Source organism: Protopterus annectens, chromosome 6.part0 (genome assembly GCF_019279795.1).
Source record: "Protopterus annectens isolate FY-2018-M chromosome 6.part0, PAN1.0, whole genome shotgun sequence".
Lineage (NCBI taxonomy): Eukaryota > Metazoa > Chordata > Ceratodontiformes > Protopteridae > Protopterus > Protopterus annectens.
Window position 1 is genome coordinate 176,291,696 of NC_056737.1, and position 12,105 is coordinate 176,303,800.

The 12,105-nt window shown below is 39.1% G+C and overlaps 1 protein-coding gene across 1 annotated transcript in view; it reads left to right on the forward strand.

Moving 5' to 3' along the window:
- TMEM63C (transmembrane protein 63C) overlaps positions 1-12,105 on the forward strand; it is a 2,716,247-nt gene that overhangs the window by 356,581 nt on the left and 2,347,561 nt on the right. The gene's annotated exons all lie outside the window — the stretch shown is intronic.

The window sequence follows — 12,105 nt, forward strand, 5'->3', positions numbered from 1 at the left end:
TTGTATGTGCTGATGTGTTGCATTTAGTTCAGGTTTGTATATTTGTATATCTTTACACACATCCTTTTCCAGTTCCTCACTACTAAATGCCAACTGTATATTTAAATTTTCAAATGTGTCTTTTTGTTTAAGCTGTACAAAAGCACCATGTGTTTTCTTCAAGAAAGTTTCCTTAGACACGTCAGTATGAGCAGAAGTCTGTGTACAGGTCTTAATTTTATCCACATCTTTAAGCACCTCATTTTTTAACCTGTACCCCTTGCTACTTTCCTTTTAAGTCACAGCAACATCAAGTATTTGCAGGTCTCTTAATGCTTCATTATTATCATTGTGTAAATCCAGTGTCTCAACTTTGGCCTGACTGTGACTTTCCCTGTTTTTCAAGCTAGAACAAAATTTCTATTTGCTCTTTTTCCCAATTTTGACATCATCTCTCCCAGCTCTGCTAAAACAAACTCACTTGTCTTTGACTTGGCTTATTTTGCCCTTTCTAAAACTGCTTAGAATATGTCTGTACTTTTATGTATCTTCCATATATTTTATTTTTTATTCTGTTTCTTTAGAGAGAAAAGTCGCGGTGGTACAGCACTAGCACTGTTGCCTCCAGCAAGAGGTTCTCCTGTTCGATTCTCGGCTGGAGTGCCTTCTGTGTGGAGTCTGCATGTCCTCCCCATGGTCAAGTGGCCTCCGAAAGACGTGCGTGAATGGGCGTGCCTTTGCTGAAGGTTGGGCGTCGGGCTGGACACTCAACACCATAAAAATCAACTGCCAATAATTAGTGGCGACTCCTAACCGGGAAAAACGAAAAGACAAACATTCTCTTTCTTTAGAGAGTCCAAGCTTTGCTGTAGCAGATTCACTTGTTCATGTTTACTTGTGGTATTACTTCGCTTACAATGTTGAAGTCTATTGCTATGGTTTACTCCTCCTACTTGTTTTGAAGGTTCATGGAGTGCTTTGGGAAGGTAACTATTTGTCTGTTTTATTTTGACAGATCCTTTACTGGTAAATGCCATCCAACAAACCTCTAATACTTTCTGTGACTTTATTTTAATTTTCAGAAACTGCCTGTTTTTGATTTACTATTGATTTTTCTGTAGAGACAGTACCTCTTAGTGACCATTGTAGTTCTACACTCTTAGTAGTCTGATTTTTTTTTTCTTGTGGAGCTGTAAAACACTGGATGAGTGCCATATATTGATTTGTAATAATATTAAAATTTTCAAAACTGTTCTACAGCTGGCTGGTGAAAGAAAAAAATGTGTTGTTACCAGCAAGTGAACAAATGAGTCAGATCATAAGCAATGCAAGAAAGGTGCATGACCAGACGAGAAAGAAAGGGAAAATGATATTAGACAATTTTTCTGCTCCACCACAAGACAACTGAAAATCCAGATAAGGGAGAAACTCCAAGAAGAACAAAAACAAGATGATAAGCCTTCTAAGCCAGGCCATGATGGCAGTATAAAAACAGCAAGGATGCTGCTCTCCAAACCCCAGAATGGACCGTAATCAGAAGGAACAGACAAGGGGGGTTCTTTAATTACTGGGAAGGTTATATTTTGTGGGAGAAGAGCAAGATACTAAGACCCTTGTCCCAGTCTTGGCAAAAGAGGATATGAAGCCCTCTACCTCAAGAGAGGCTACTATGGAGCATAGGCCTGAGCTGCTTGATCTTAGAGTAAGCAGACTGAACTTTAAAACGACCTTATGGAAGGATGAGTTTCTGAGAAGCTACAAAAAGGCCATATCCAGGGACATAGGGGAAGAGTCCACCACATCTAAATCTCCCCCATACCCCTGCTTTGAACTTCAGAATGATTTATTATACAGCATGACCAAGGAAAGGGAAGATACAATATGCTGACTGCCTGTACCTAAACCTTTAGAGGGCTAGTAATGAAACTGTACCCTCATCTTGGGGAGGGGAGCATCTGAATATGAACAAAATTAAAGTCTGAGCTTTAGCCAAATTGTTCTTGCCAGGGATCATGTGGGAAATGGAAAACTTTTAGGTTCCTATGTGGTTACCATGCATGCAGTGCAGAAGACTATTGCAGAGTATAGCCTAATTTCCCAATAGTACTGTCTGGTTAAGTGACAAGTTAAGAGTCAAACGCAAATGGAACCTAAGGTAGTCAAAACCCGGACTTCAAGATTTCAAGAAGCACCCCATTAACAGCTCATCCTCAGCATTAGCTGTTCTGAGTGTCAAAGAATAGCCCCAAATCCTGGCTTTAAGAGCCCATTAATACATATGTGCATCATGTATAGTCCCTTTGAAGGGATTGCCTTGAATGTTGTGGGTCCTTTAGTTACATCCAGTAATGGGTACCAATATATTATCGTCATACTAGATTATGCCATCAGGTAACCTGAGGCAGTCTGTCTTTCGAATTATAATTCTAAAGCTGTAGTGAAGGAAAGGAGTTGGTGTTACTGTTCTTTTTGTGGACCAGGGAACCCTTTTATGCCAAAAATTATATATCAAGCATGTTAACATTTTAAAATGAAGCAACTCATATGTTTTGCGTACCATCCACAAATTGATGGAAAGTCCATGTTAAGAAACATAATATAAGCTGATAAAAAAATGAGACCAACTATTACTGTGCCTCTTATTTGCTATCCATGAGGTTTATTCATTAATTGGTTTCTTGTTGATCAAATTCTACTAACATATTTTCCCTTAAACCAATACCTACCAGCTACATCAAATCTCTGCTTGGCAAACTAAAACCCTGTTCTACATCCGCTGATAATATACCTCCCTACTTCCTTCAGATAGCAGCAGACTCTCTAGCTGTCCCAGTCTCTATACTAATAAATTGTTCTATCTCTGAATCTAAAGTTCCATCTATCTGAAAAAATGATAAACTCTAACTATATACAAAGGAGGAAACTCCATAGAAATCCCCAATTTCATACCCATAGCCATCCTGTCAAATCTTAGAAAAATGAGTGCACAAGGAAGTCATGGAACACTTTCTTCATGAAAATCTGCTCACCCCACACAACATAGTTTTCATCCAAAACATAGCACCACTACAACTCTCTTATCCTTTATCAATACTATTGCTCAGGCCAGAGATAACAATAAACTAGTGTCATGCTTATTTCTAGATCTCTCTAAAGCATTTGACATGTTCTCTCGCACCTTCCTACTGGACAAATTCACTAATATTAACTTCTCCACTTCTACCATTGCCTGGTTTACTAGTCACCTCACATATCAATTACAGTCAGTTAAATGGGTCTCTGCTCTCTGTCTTCCTCTCCCTATCAAAATGGGTGTTCCCTACAGATCTATTCTTGGTCTACTATTCTTCAATATCTTTACTAATCATTTTAAAGAATATCATAATGGTAATCCTATGGGTTTGTTAGGCACAGTTTTGGAACATATCCCTATAAATAAATATGTTTCTGACCTTAAGAAAAAACCTTTGTGTAAGGAAACACTGTTCATACTGAAATATGGTACATTAGCCCTTGGTGACATTAATGCAGAATGCAGTTGGAAAGTTGGAAAGTTCTTATTTAGTTATGTCATGTGATTTTAAAATTGTTTAATTGTTTAATTGATTTTTAGTATATAAACTTGTATTTCAGTTTTTATTTTGTATTCTCTTTGGAAGGCTATTGCCGAGGCGCTATAGGTTTTACATTTTTGCTTGAGTGGTGGATCCTGGTCTCTTCTGTCATTTATTATCTTTACTAATCTACTCTATATCTTCTGCCCTCAGTCATCCCTTGCCCAACATGCAGATGACTCCACTGTCATTACCATTGCTAACACCCTCTCTGACTTAAATTCCATTACTTAGAAATCCTTCAACTCTGTTGAAACCTGGCTTACTAAGAACCAGCTAATTCTGAATTCTAAAAAAACAGATTTACTTTTCCTTCCTTCCTGTAGCTGAGATAGGTAACCTATCTGTCCATGGCATGGATAGCCAGTGATGTTCAGATGAATTAGCAAGGTGAATGAATCTGAAAATATTATTCTGTTGTTAGTAATAAAGCTGTGTTTTGGCCTACAGTGGGGTAACCGTAAGGCATATTCTAATCCTGGAATTAAACCACTGATTAAATTGACATGCTTTGGTTGTAATTAAGGGTGATATGATGTAGGCAACCTTAAGTTACAGTTAACACTTCAGAAGTAGTCTTTTCAATGTGACAGTAAAGGACGGAGTATCATGCAGGAGCATGCCTAAATATCTTTGCTGTTTTGTAAAAGTGCTTAAAGTACCTATAGGATTAAGTAATGCCGGATATTCTGATTTTTGTCAACCTTTTTGAAGTGCCAGAAATCATGACAGTGGATTATGAATTGGTACTTTGTTGGTAGTGATCCAGTTACAAGTTAAAGAAAAGTTGTATCATAAGGTTTTACTTCAATCAACTAATAATTTATGACATGTTAGTATAATTTCATCAGCAGATGTAGTGTTGTTTAGGTTAGTAAAGTCACAAGGAATATGTATGTGTAGAGAAGAGTAGTGAACATAAGAAAGATCTCTGGGGAATGCCACAAGTGTTAGTGCCAACTTCAGCGTAGGCCTTTTGCTGAGCAATAGTAAATGTTCAGTTTTGCAAATAATTTCTGAACAATAAAGTTGTCTCTGCTGAGAATTCACAGTTTAAGTTATCTAGAAAAAAAAGTTGTAGTTAAAAGTTTCAAATGTTTTTTTTACATCTGGGAGTATTATTCCTGTTAGTAGCGGTAGCGTTGTTGCCTCACAGCAAGAGGTTCTCCCGTTCGATTCTCAGCTAGTGTGCAGGGAGTGCCTTCTGTGTGGAGTCTGCATGTCCTCCCCGTGGGTCGAGTGGTGTTCCGAAAGACATGCGTGAATGGGTGTGCCTTTCTTGAAGGTTGGGCGTCGAGCCGGCAAGTCGGCACCGTGAAAATCTACTGCCAATCATTAGCGGACCGTAGTTCCGCTGTGGCGACCCATAACCGGGAAAAGCTGAAAGACAACAACAAGTAAGCCTTTTTCCAATATTTGAGTAAACTGGGGAGGTAAGTGAAAACATTGCTGTGTGCTATGTTAAGGGTGGAAGCCATGTTGTCTGTCACGTAACAAGTCATATTGTTGAATGAACTTAACATGTTGTTCACAAATAAGCTTTTCTAATGTTTTTGCTAATGGGCAGGGGTTAGCGATTTAAATGTGATGTGATACAGTCTTGTGAACTGGGATCTTAGGTAGAGGTAGAAAGAGGGCACGTTAAAGCTTGATGGCATGAGGTTTGTCATAAATGAGAGATTTTTAGTGTGTACTAGGAGTTCAGAAAACATTGCAGTCTCTGTTTTCAGGATTTTTGAATGCAGATAGTGGAAGTAAGAGTTGTACCTGTAGTACATCAGTTTAAGTTGTTCAGTTTTCTTGGGAGACATGATTTTAAAGCAAAAGGGTGGGTAGCTGATAATTATATGTAGTAGAAGAGAGAGAGAGAGAATAACAGTATTGTGAGTTGAAAAACAAGTACTTGGTATTATGGAAGATGATGATATGTTGGTACTAATAATATTAATCATAATAGTTGATTGTGTTTTAGTGTGCATATTTTAGGAAGAGTTTGTTTGAACTAATACATTTTAAACAATACCAGACTTTGTGGATGCTCCCAAGCAAGAAGAGTTTCTGCAGTATCGGTCTTTGGCAGTGTTAGTATGGATTCCAGTAGAGCATTTTACATCTTGGTACTTGTTATGGATTATCCCTGTTTCTCATCAAATCCCTCAGGGGAGCCATAGTTACCTTTCAGAATTCTCTTGAGCAGTCAGATAAGCTTGTGTTGAATATCTGAGAGAACATCACAGAAAGAAGATAAAGCAGTGATAGGATCTGAACATTTCTAGATTTCAGTGTGTTATAGCTATGGATAAAGTAAGGTTTAAAAGCTTTTAAAGACCAGTATGAGGTAATTTGTTTGTGTTTGCTAAGATTTTGTGGGCAAAATGTGTAACTTTGAAAGTTTGTTTGGTATCCCATTATAGATGACATTTATCACAGAGGAGTTTTTAGTTGCATGGTTAACACTCAAGCTCTCTTGGACCATTTGTGATAAGATGAAAGTGTGAAGCTGTGTATATAGCTTACCTTTCAGGTTACAATTCCAGCTGAGATTAATATCACTACAAATAATTTGTTTTCATTAGTAAATGACGTAAGTTTTTAAAACTCTATCTTAAGAATAGATAATGTGGCAGGGATGGTATATACAATCATGGTAATATAAAGTTTTGTGTGAAATCCTAAATGTAGTTGAACTATGATTCTGCAGTAGCATTTTTTTTTAAGGTACATTGATCTGTCCAGGCTTCCATCTGCATCCGTTCGTAGTTTATAGTACAAATAACTAACTCAATTACATATGTTTAGAGTTTGCCTGAATAGATAGGGTGCTGGGATTAACATCAAAGTCACGTGATAGAAGAACTGTGAAGATAATTTGGAATAGTTAGAGTAGTTTCAAGAGGAATGTATTTGAGTAGGAGTTAGTTAGTGTAAAGATATTTCTAGTTAAAGGTGGGAAAATGTTTATAATGTAACCACTATTCCTTTACAATGATAGAGGAAACCGATCTGGTGCCATTTTGCAATTAGCTTGTTTTTACTGGAGAGAAAATGTTATGAGGTGTTTTTTTGTGTTGGAAAGATTGTAAGAATGTAAGGCTTGATAAAGAGTATGTAGAGTAAAACCATTTAAGGGAAAGATGAATGGTCTATATTATATTATCGAAAAGACAAGTCAGCGAATGGCATTTACATTGCAAATGCCGTTCAGTGAACTGTTCATAGTGAGATCGCTGTACAGTGAAGATTGGAAAATTTGCCCTTTCCTCACTGTAGTGTGATCTTAGAGTTTGGTATATATAATTAGCGGGGGGTGTGTGGGGTTATAGCCCCACACAAGAGTGAATTCGCTGAATGGCATTTTCGTCTTTTCAATAATATAATATAGACCCAAAGATGAAGTCTATGATAATATGTAAGTGTGGTTTTTTACATTTTTATGTGGGTGTGGAGCCTGTGTTATAAAGTTAAAGAGGCCAGAATTAGATGAGAAATTCAGAATGAGAAAGGAGCAAAGCAGGACACATCATCCACAGTAGTAGTAGATAATCAGTCTACTTATGCACAGCAAATGAAAACATGCTTGGAAGTTATGTGAAGTGAATAGCAGTCATGAATTGTACACAGTTTGGCTAGTACTTGAGTATTGACTATAGAAGAGAAATCTCAGTGCAAAGTAACAACTCCTGCTGTGTGGAGACAAGGGCAGAAGTGAAGCGACCAACACTCTAGAAACATACACCAAAAGGATACAGCTGTACTGGGATGCTAGGTTAGGCTTAGTGAATATTCTAGGTTTTGTCTGCACAGACCCCATCCACAGAAGCCAAACAGTTAATATTAAAAAATAAAAGTGGGGTATCCAAGAGCTCCACAAATTACCTAACCATAAAGTACACAGGAAACATGGATAGGTTCAGAAGACATACCTGAAAGCAGTTCTGTATCATGCTGCTCAGTTCAGTAATCCTATTCAAAGAAAGCCATAGCTAAAGGCTGCTCTTTGTGGACAGTTCATCTGAAATTGGTTTGGTGATAGGCGTTCCCAAAGCTTCCATCATGTTCATTCCCTTTAGACTCCCCTATGTGAGATGCCCTAGAGGCCTATTAGGTGTAGGAAAGGAGGTGTGGAAAGAGAAGACAACTTCCTTTAGAATGGTATTAGAGTACTGTATCCTCCAAGATAGACTGAACATTGTAGTGCCAATAGTTCATGAGCACAAGTAGCCCAGCAGAGGGCATAAAACACAGATGAAAGGTGGTGGGAATTTCAAGTCAGAGATCTGGTGTTGGTATTGACACTATCGGTTGAAAGGAATTTCTGGCAAATTTGCAAGGACCCTTTGAGGTGACAGAAAGAGTAACTGAAGTAAATAAGTAAATTACCATGGAGGACAATTTATTTATATTTATTTATTTACATTTGTTTACTGGGAAAGTCCGACTAGGCCAGAAGCCCATTTTCAGTGGAGACCTCGGGAGAAAAGCTCCACAGAAATATAAGGAATATACAATAATTAGATAGTACAATAGTATACATACAGTAAGATGCAGGATACACATCTTCTATTTAGTCTATACAAAGTAGTATTCAATACAGTTTTCTAGCAAATACAGTTTCAAAAAGAAAAACACAAGCATTTCAGTGAAGATCACTGTGAAAAAAAATAAAGTTAGTAGTGTGTACATATTAAATAATAGTTGTGACCAAATGAGATTTCCTTTATATATATATTTATTTTTGAGTAGTAATAAACACTGAGGAGAGGGAGAAAATGAAATGATTGGACAGTGTGCTGAGAGAGTTATTGATATCTTGTCAGTCAGGTTTGATGCAGGAGCAATGCCAGTTCTCGGATGGATGTTCAAGTAGTAGTTGTTTGAAACTGGTAGATCCAGGTGTGTTTTGGAGGGTGCGGGGTAAAGAGTTCCATACTTTGGCTATTTGATTTGAGAATAGGGCTTTACTGTGAGCGTTGTTTGTTTTGTTGACTGTAAGAATGTTTCTGTCTCCAGATCTTAGACTTCGTGGGCATATGTAGGGAACAAAGTGAAAATGAGTAGGGACAAACTGGTAAAAGACATCAAAAGCAATTTACCATATGAACAAACATGTTTACATCATAGAAAGAGGTAGAGACAGCCCTAGATAGCCTGGTGACTGAGGCAGGAGAGCATAAAAAAGGGAGAAGGTTTGCTGTACATGCTTAAAATCATGGGCGATGAGAGTTTATCCAAACAACAAAAAGAGGAAGTAAGAGAGTTCTTACATTCTAAAAAGGAAGTATATTCTGAACTGCCAGAAAAAGCCACTGTCTGTCGGTCTGTGTCCTGTGGCTTTGCCATCTGCCAGATCCAATCCCAAGCCATTCAAGCTGAAACAACTGCCAGAGTTGCCCAGGCCTTTGCTGCCTACATCACCGTCCCATACTACCCGTATCACCTCATATGACCTTGTCAGACTGACACAGGATTTCATTGATTTTATGAAATTCAGAAAGCTTTCCCCAAAAAAGAAACCCATGGCAGGAACTCCCTCTGGGGAAAAAGGAAAAGGTTCATCTCATCTCACCCAAGAGGGACTCAGAGTCACATAATTCTGATGAGGAGAATTGCCTTATGTGGAACGTCATCCCCTGTATCAGTACCTTGATTCAGATTCAGAAGATGCTTTACCCTCAACTTTTCCAATGAGGACTTATTGTCTGCAGGAACACAGAATGAAAGAGTCATTTATTTGGAAGACCAGAGAGTTCTCCTAAGGTCAAAGCAATTACAAAAGGCTTCTGAATCTGCTTGAACCCAAATCTTTTGATTTCTCTAGTTCATGCTGTCTTGGATAATGTGTTTGCTGATGTATCCTGCAGCCTGATTCCCTAACCGCTGCTCCAAGGAAGCCTGATCACTTCTCTAGGCTGCTGGACACCTCTAGGCACCTCTACATCATCTCTCTGTTGGACTCAACTGTGGTGTCTCTGGAGTTCAACAAGGGGAAAACACATTAAAGCTGAACTCATTAATGCTCCTTTGGAGAAGGTATTTGTCTTTGGACCACTGGCAGAGAAAGTATTCCAGAAACTGGAGGAAAAGGGAAAGACCATGAAGTCTGTCAAAGAGCTCTGCCCTTTCCCTCCACCAAGATACAATAGAAACTGTACTCCTTCATCATGGCATTTTCTGTCTTGTCAGGACAAACCTAATATGCCCCCCCGGGGGGGGGGGACCAAGTTTCATAAAAAGTGGCAACATGTCTCCTGAACTAGCCATTGAGGTCCAAAGACCCATGACCCAACATGGAGCAACTGTGACTACTACAAGCACTTTCTTCCCCCATCCTCTATCTCCCCTTCCCACAAAATCCCCACCCTAACCCCTCCTTCTCCTCCTTTTACCCTCTCAGAACCTAGGGGCATGGCTTTCCCTCTTTTTCTCAGTATGGCATCAGATTACTCAAGACAAATGGGGACTAAAAACCATCAGGAACAGCTAATCTTTAGAACTTTTAAGAATTGCCCCCTTCTTAAGAATTCCTTCTGTCCCCAAACAACAAAGACATCTTATGTTTAGTCAGATACAGAATCAGTTTCAGCAGGGATCCGTTCAGCCAGCTCCTCCCAAAATGTAGGCAGGCACATTATTTTAGTCAAGGCTTTTCTATGTTCCTAGACAAGAAGGATCATGTAGACCAGATCCTAATCATCCCATCCATCTGATCCAACTGATGGGTCTTCAGGATGCTTGTTGTATCTGAGCCAGCAAAACTAGTGCCCTTCCCTTCCACAATGCACCTGTGCCACTAGTTGCCTTAGTTGGAATTTGCCTACCTATAGGAAAGGAATTTGGTCCCATTTGAAGATCATAGGAGAAGAGCTAATACAGTCTTCCAGGTCCTCTAGTATGACAATTTGGAAGGAGGGTGGAAGATGGGAGGGATGCCGTATAGGACGAACGTGGGTGAAATTATCTAGTTTTACTGTATCCTGTTTATGCTATCTATCTATCTAATCCAGCTACTGGGTCATAATCCCATGGTACTGAGAAACTTGGGTGGTATTATGACAAGAGACCCTTGAGAATAGTTGCTCCAAAAGAAGCCCTATCCTTCAAAATCGTATCCAACTTGTAATATCTGACAGTATGCAACACAGACCAAGTTGCCAGAGCAGATGTCATCAGCTGAGGAATTTCTAAAGAAAGCCATAGAAGTAGCAACAAATTTAATACAGTGAATCTTTGGTCTGCATGGTAAACGCTGATTGTGTGTAGAATATACAAAGCAGATAAAATCAGATAGCCGTACCCAGCCTGTTTGTGACAAGGGAAACAAAACGGTGGGAGTTTTTCTGGAATGATTTAGCCCTGTAAAGATAAAATCTTAGTTGCCTGTGAATATTTAGTGTGTGAAGAATGCATTTTGCTTTGTTAGAATGGTTCAGGAAAAAAAAATGGCAAATATATAGGGTGGTTCAAAGTTTGAGTCTGTACTGGACAGGCACAGATTAAAGGATCAAGTTTCATGGTAAGTAAATAACTACCATTTTTAGACCTTTTTAGAACAGAGTTTTATTTGTTCACAAGTTCAGGATGCTTGCTGTGCACTGACTGTTGCCACTCATCATGCCATGAACATGGGTGTTAACCCTGGACTTAAAAGATGCCTACCTTCTCATTCCAATTGCACAGAAGCACATGATATTCCATTGTTTCATAGCAGGGGAATCCCACTTCCAGTTTTGTGCCTTACCATATCGCTTTTCTAATGCAGCCATAGTTTTCATATCTGGCACTAATGGCCTTCTGCAGGACCAATGGGATACACATCTACATTTATCTAGATGACTGCCTGATCTACGCAACATCACTGAAGGAGCTTCACAGAGCAATGCAGATTGCTGTGGATTCCTTCCAGAAAGTAGGGCTCACCCTCAACATTAAAAAATCCCAAATGTGCCCTGCCATGAGAGTAACTTTCCGTGGATCGGGGGTTGCAGTACTAGACTCTGTGCAACAGAAACGTTTCCTGCCTTAGGACAAGATCTGTCCCACTAAAAACGTGCTTCCTACTCATCTGCAACCATGGTGTAATCTCAGCCAGAGACTTCTTCAGGCTCCTGGGGCATACGGCATCTTACATACTAATGGTTACCCCATAATAAAGCTTCACATTAGAAAGCTACAGTGGTTCCTAAAGAACTGCTGGTCCTAGCAGGAACAGTCTCATGAGACTTATTTTCCTCTCCTCCCCTCCCCTATTTAAAAAGGGACATATTACAGAGGGAGGGAAACATCTAAAAAAATAAAAATAAAGCAACACCTTTCAAATCCAGGAGGCACACTAAATTCTGACCACAGACAAATCAGACATGGCCTGGGATAAGGACCATGGGACAAGGGCATGGTAAAGCAACACATAAACATGAAAAAAAAACAAAGCATCATTCTAGCTATGAGAGCCTTCAAGGACTGTCTAAATTTGGGGCCTGTAAAAATCCTGACAAACAACATCACAGTCTTGTAG